Source organism: Urocampus carinirostris, chromosome 2, assembly GCF_059441175.1.
Source record: "Urocampus carinirostris isolate Australia breed hairy pipefish chromosome 2, RoL_Ucar_1.0, whole genome shotgun sequence".
NCBI lineage: Eukaryota > Metazoa > Chordata > Actinopteri > Syngnathiformes > Syngnathidae > Urocampus > Urocampus carinirostris.
The window spans coordinates 28,824,694-28,830,693 of record NC_142350.1 but is presented as its reverse complement, the minus strand read 5'-3'; the positions used below and the strand labels follow the sequence as shown (position 1 = coordinate 28,830,693).

The 6,000-nt window shown below is 39.0% G+C and overlaps 1 protein-coding gene across 2 annotated transcripts in view; it reads left to right on the top strand.

Moving 5' to 3' along the window:
- The first annotated feature begins 1,288 nt into the window (after nt 1-1,288).
- col14a1a (collagen, type XIV, alpha 1a) overlaps nt 1,289-6,000 on the top strand; it is a 240,953-nt gene continuing 236,241 nt past the window's right edge. For both annotated transcript variants that reach the window (XM_088326131.1, XM_088326128.1), the window contains exon 1: nt 1,289-1,579. The gene's annotated coding sequence lies outside the window, so the exon portion shown is untranslated. The remainder of the gene's footprint in view (nt 1,580-6,000) is intronic.

Here is a 6,000-nt window from a genome sequence, read left to right as displayed (position 1 = left end):
TCTGTTGTAAACTTGTTGTAGTAATTTTGTCTCAATATTTGTAGTAATATTTATCTAGTGGTTTTTATATTATAGTATTATAGATTGGTATTTATTTAGTATTTCAGTAGAATTATAATTGATGTATTTCCACAGTTGTCAGGACCAGAACAGAAACAGGACCCAGTTGCGTTACGTTTCTCACCAGTTTTATTAAAGGAAAGAGGAAGGGCTCACGCCCACGATCCGGTGTTCGCTAGGTGCGGGAAGCAAGTCGCTCTCGTACTCGGATTGTGATCCAAACACGGAAGTGGATCTTCCAAAGCGAGCGATAGCGGTGTCAGGGACGGAAAAACGGGTCGGTAGCCGGTACTGGGAGAGCAAGGCGTGGTTGGGGTCGGAAACGAGTCGTAAACCGGGACGGGAGAGCAGATGTGGTCAAGATCAAAACAGGTCGTAGCGGGAGACAAACAAAAAAAGGGCTTGCCGTGTAAACACAGAGATTCGCAGACGGACCGACAAAAGGGGACAGATAGGAGTGGGTTTAAATAGGGACAGGGAGCCAATCAGAGTCCGAGGCAGTTGGCGCCAAAGGAGCAGGCACAGGTGAATCACATTGGCAATCATAGTATTTTTGGAGTAAAAAATTCTGTAGTAGTATTTTGTAATATAGTATTACTGTAGTAGTATTTTTGTAGTAATTCTACTGTATACTATTTTTTATTTTCAGAAGGAAAGCAAAGTAATATATGATGTTCCTGTTTTTTAAGCACTATATTTGATATTTTGTTTTGTAGTGATTGTGTAGTATTTTTGTCGTATTTCTGTAAAAGTATTTTTGAGTGGACACACAAAGTGACAAAAGGGACAATGTTGGCACCCAAAAAATGTAAACACTCTTGGGGCCCCCTAGTGATTGTGGGGCCTCTAAGCAGCTGCTTAGCTGGCTTATGCCTCTGCACATGAGCTACTGAGTATATCTTTGTTCCGGAATGGCATTGCTGTGTCCAGCACTTCATTACTAGCAAAGTTGGGTCTCCGAGAGCTTTTTAAACGACTCACTGGGGGTCCGAGCCCAGGTTGAACCACTCCTCTACAAAGTTGCACTGGCAACCCAGAAGATGTTCTCGTGTTTACTGCTTTTGCAAATTCTCATTAGTATTCACGTGCCTCGGTTTTTTAATCCAATGCATCAAGCTAGCCGGTTCCTAACGTGATCCGGGCCACAGGGTCGAGTGCTGACACGGGGAGGTCGCTGCTTCCCAGGTTCAGGCTGCAAGATGAGTGCGGCTTATTTTGCGCAGCTCCACTGCGTGACGCCTCAACAATTGCGTGAGCGTGTGGATAAACGCATGAGTGTGTGTGCGAGAAGAGACGTGCTGAGGGGCTGGCTGGGACAGCAAGGATTAGCCGGAGGGTGGGATGACTAAATAACGAGGAGAGAAACCCCCACCCACCTGCAACCGATCGGGAGAGAGGGAGCAGGAAACAGGGAGAAGGATCCTTTCGGGGCGCGCAAGCGGTCGTTTCGGATATCATCTTTCTTTGGCGAAGGGACGAGAAAAGGGTAGAAACTGAGATTGAATATATGCCTGGCCAGGTAAGCAATGCAATTTCTTTAAGTGTGCATGCACGTGCACTATAGTAGGAGAGCGTGTCAGGTGCGTGCAGCTGCAGGTGGCGTCGTTTATAGAAATCTACCACGATCTTTAAAATAGAAAATAAGAACAAAACCTTAAAGACGGGATGCATCGTTTGAGGCGTCTTTAAAAACTTAAAACATTTTATCCATTAAGTATGCACTAATGGAGGGGTGTGTCGTTTTGAGGTGCCCCTTAAAAGTTCTAAGTTAAATATTTTCTCTATGGAGTATGTGTAAACAATGTCCAACTAAGTTCAAAGAGACCTTATACTGACCTTACACTTTATTTTCCACTGCGACTATCTGATATTTTATTTGAGCTGTTCGAGGCGGAACAAATTTAGGTTTGAGGAACGGAGGCTGGTGCGAGTGCTGGAAAGTGAAGTTGTGTCCGTCCCTATGGGATTTTGTTTTCGTTCTATCAATGTTGCACGGGAGGTAGATGTTATTTATGTTTTGAATTTTTTGGGGTTTTAATTTAATTTCACAGTGTGAGATTTGATGATTTGATTAGTCTGTGAAATATTAATGCCAGAGTCTGTGTCCCATCTAAATGCACAACTTAAAAATGGCCTCCCTCTCACAGTTACTTTAGAATATAAAGGGTCATTTTATACATCAATTTTGTCAGAAATAATGGCTTCAAGGTGTAAGCAAACTTCTTTTGTAAAAATGTCACAAAATTCTGCAAACGGGATTCCGTCGTATTTACCATCGGCACAGGCCGAGCAGGGTGAGAGACTGGTGGGAGTGTTTGCGCTCTTTGCATAGCTGCACCCTTCTGTCCCTACCGCTCACCCAATCAAATTGCTCTGGGTGCTTTGCTGGGGTTTTGGCTTATTTAGTTTGTTTTGTGGATTTTCATCATAAGGTTTCACAACAGTGAACTTGGATAAATGAGATTCATATAAAGGATTCCTCAAGTTTTTTGGTGTGACAGCTTGACTTTAAATTGTGGTTAAAAATGTGCCCTATGTATTCTGGACAGTACCCTCATTAGTCTAAGCATTTGTTCGGGTTTACGTGCACAAAATTTGGCTTTGCTCACGCAAATTTGGTACGACACGGAGAAAATTTGCATTGAATCAATGTTGCCTTTGACCAACATGCATTCATGAAAAGAACCATAGGTTCCCAACTCCTAGTGTAGCATGAAAATAGAAAAGAAACAGCTTCAAGTAGAGTCCAAACACCAACCCAAACCCCAAGAAAGATGAAAAAAGAAGAGCTTAATTGAGTACGTCTAAGGAATGCACATATTTGCACGCACATTATAGACATACGGACCGAGGCCGCAATGATGACATGAGCCAGGAGATGGCGGCAGAGAGTGACAAGTCCAAAAATCTGTACAGCTCCTTTTTCAAGTCAGGATAAGTGTGATATATAATAGTTCTATCCCTAGGGCGCTACTGACTGATTTTTGCTCCCCATGCCGAATCTTATCTTGACACAACTTTGCTCCAAGTGCTGTTTTATTCATCGATCTGCGGGAGAGCGCGTGTCCCCCAGGTGAGGAAGATTCCTCCCCTCCTCCTCTTGCCAGGGTAATAATGAGCATCAGTCAGGAGGTGAGAGGAAAAGGTGAAATGAACACAAAAAAATCGGAGAAGGGACGGACAAAGGTGCTCATATTTTGCTCCCTATTTGAGCTGCCAATCAAACTCCAGCTTCTTCCATTTGTAGTCTACCACTCTTGTCCTTTACTTGTGTCCCCACTTTTTGGTAACAGGTGAATAAAACTACAAAAAAAACTGTTTTCGAAAGGATATTTTAGTTATGCCTGATTATAAACTATTATGCAAAAGTAGAAAATTAATATTGTGCGTAAATTTAACAAATACCTCCCTGTTCCCTATTTGAGCTGTCAATTAAACTCAAGCCATGCTTGTCCATCTTATTCCATTTCTAGTCTATCAGTGTTTTTCACCCGGTGTGTCAAGGCATACTGGTGTGCCGTGAGGACTTGTCTAGCGTGGCTCAGGAAATCGCACAATTTTATCTTTGCAAATAAAAAGCATGCTACTTTTTTTCTGGTGATCAAGCAAGTAACTAAATTTCATCCATATCAGTAAGTGATTACACATTAAATTTTGTTCTTTTATATACCAATTACCTGTTCAGGAAGTAGTACAGGGACACCTTTAATAACTTTCTTTGTTTAATGATACTGTTTAAGATTGCCCGGCGAAAAATAATAAAATAAATGGAATAAAGTAAAGTAGTCATGATTGCCGATGTGATGCACATGTGCCCGCTCCTTTGGCGCCAACTGCCTCGGACTCTGATTGACTCCCTGTCACTATTTAAACCCACGTCAAACTGTCACCGGTTGTCAGTCCGTCTGCGAAACTCAGTTTACTCTAGGCAAGCTTTTTTCGACTTCCACCTGTTTTTGCCCCTGTCTGTTTCCCGGCTTCGACCCGTTTTTTTGATCCTGAACACGTCTACTCTCCTCTCCTGGTTTTTGACTCATTTCAGATCCCGACCACGTTTTCTGCTCTCCTGTCCCGGCTACTGAACCGTTTTTTTTTTTCATTCCCCACACCGCCATTGCTCACCACAGAAGTCCCACTTCCGCGTTCAGAGCCAGATTGTGGGTGCAATCCTTTCCTTTCTTCCAATAAAACTGAGAGAAACGTAACGCAAGTGGGTCCTGTCTCCGTTCTGGTCCTTACAAAATAATCTTGCACATATTTCTAATTATCATTTTGTTATTTTACCCCCAAAATCCTAAAAATATATTTTTTGCTTGTTTTATATATTTTTTTATTTTTCTAAAAAAAAAAAAAAAAAAAAAAAAAAAAAGATAAAACTATGGTAAAACTTGAAAAACAGGATAAAAATCCCATGTTACAGCAAAATTATTGACCAACATGATTAACCTGTATTACTGCCATGGCTAATTTGACCTCAAATGATAAGAAATACGTTCTAATATTAGATTTTTTTAATCATTTTTAACTGCCAGCATGCATAGAGATTTTTAATGAAAAAAGTCTGCCTCCACTCATTGTGTATTCGTACCCCAACTTTCTGATTACAAATCAATAGATAAGAAAACCATTAAAGAACTAGTTTTAAAATATATTTTTTTTCTATTTAATAAACCTTCATGCCAAAGTAGAACATTGGTATAATGCATAGATTATACAAAGACGACCCTCAAATTTTGAGTTAATGTCCGGAGACTTGTTAACAGCGGATTTCAAAGTCAAGGTTCCAGGATTCCATTGCTCATTTATTCAAACTTCAAGGTTCTTAATCAATTATAAATGGCAATGTATTATTACCTAATTGTTATTTTTTTAAACAACATCTACATTCCCTGCTTAATCTATTAGATAACCTTTAACCTTAAGCAGATTGATATTGATTCTTTTGAAAAAGTGGAAAATTCCTATATTTTGGACAAGGCTTGGGAAATCACTACAAGAAATGAATAAAAATATACCTGGATATTGGAAAGGATTACTTTGTGTTTCAATTATACTGCACATAATTTTCAGTTACAGTGAAATATACCCCATCTCGATCTTTCATAAAGAAATACTTTCTTGTTGATATTACTCTATTTAAGCTCATGCACTTTAACCCTTTCACGACTAAGTATCATACAGCCCGCCTGCATTTTTTTTGTTATTTTTTTCCATGAAAAGAGGTGTGTTAAGAAAATGTAATAACAGTTTAAAATGAAAAACAAAACATAAAACGGACTTGGATTTTTCAGGATTTTAATGAAGTAGAGACTGGAAATGAACATGAACACATTTTCTTACAACACAGACTGGAAATATGAACTATTATAAATATATACAAAGACGTTGTTGAGTTTTACTCAGTGTCCATATATTTCACTGGATCTCTGCTGGTGTTCAGCAGTATAGATCCTAAAAGATAGGCATGTATTATTCTTGAAGGGTAACTTATGGAAAGGTTGGTACATTGAAATAATAATAATGATGATGTACAAAATAATTAAGAAAAATATTGGAGGATTTAAACTAAAAATGTAGAATAGAATGATAACAGATGACAACACTAATTTATTGCCCCTTTGACAATCCAAACTAATAAAGTAATGTTCAGAGGATTCATTATTATTTTCTTTTATCAATTTCAGATAACAAAAAATGCTTTACTTACTCTAGTTGAAATCAATATGCTCCAAACAAACATGTTCCTTCATCCAACCCTCCACTACCAATCCCTGAGAGATTATTCATTGTGAGAAGTTGCTGCCACCTAGTAGGTGTTTTGGAGAACCATTTTTACAATATTTGATTGAAATCAAGGACTTTGTCCATTGCCTGTTTTCTCTTCTTTCAAGAACCATTTGAATTTTCTCATTTATCACAACTGTTAAGGAGTTACAGTAG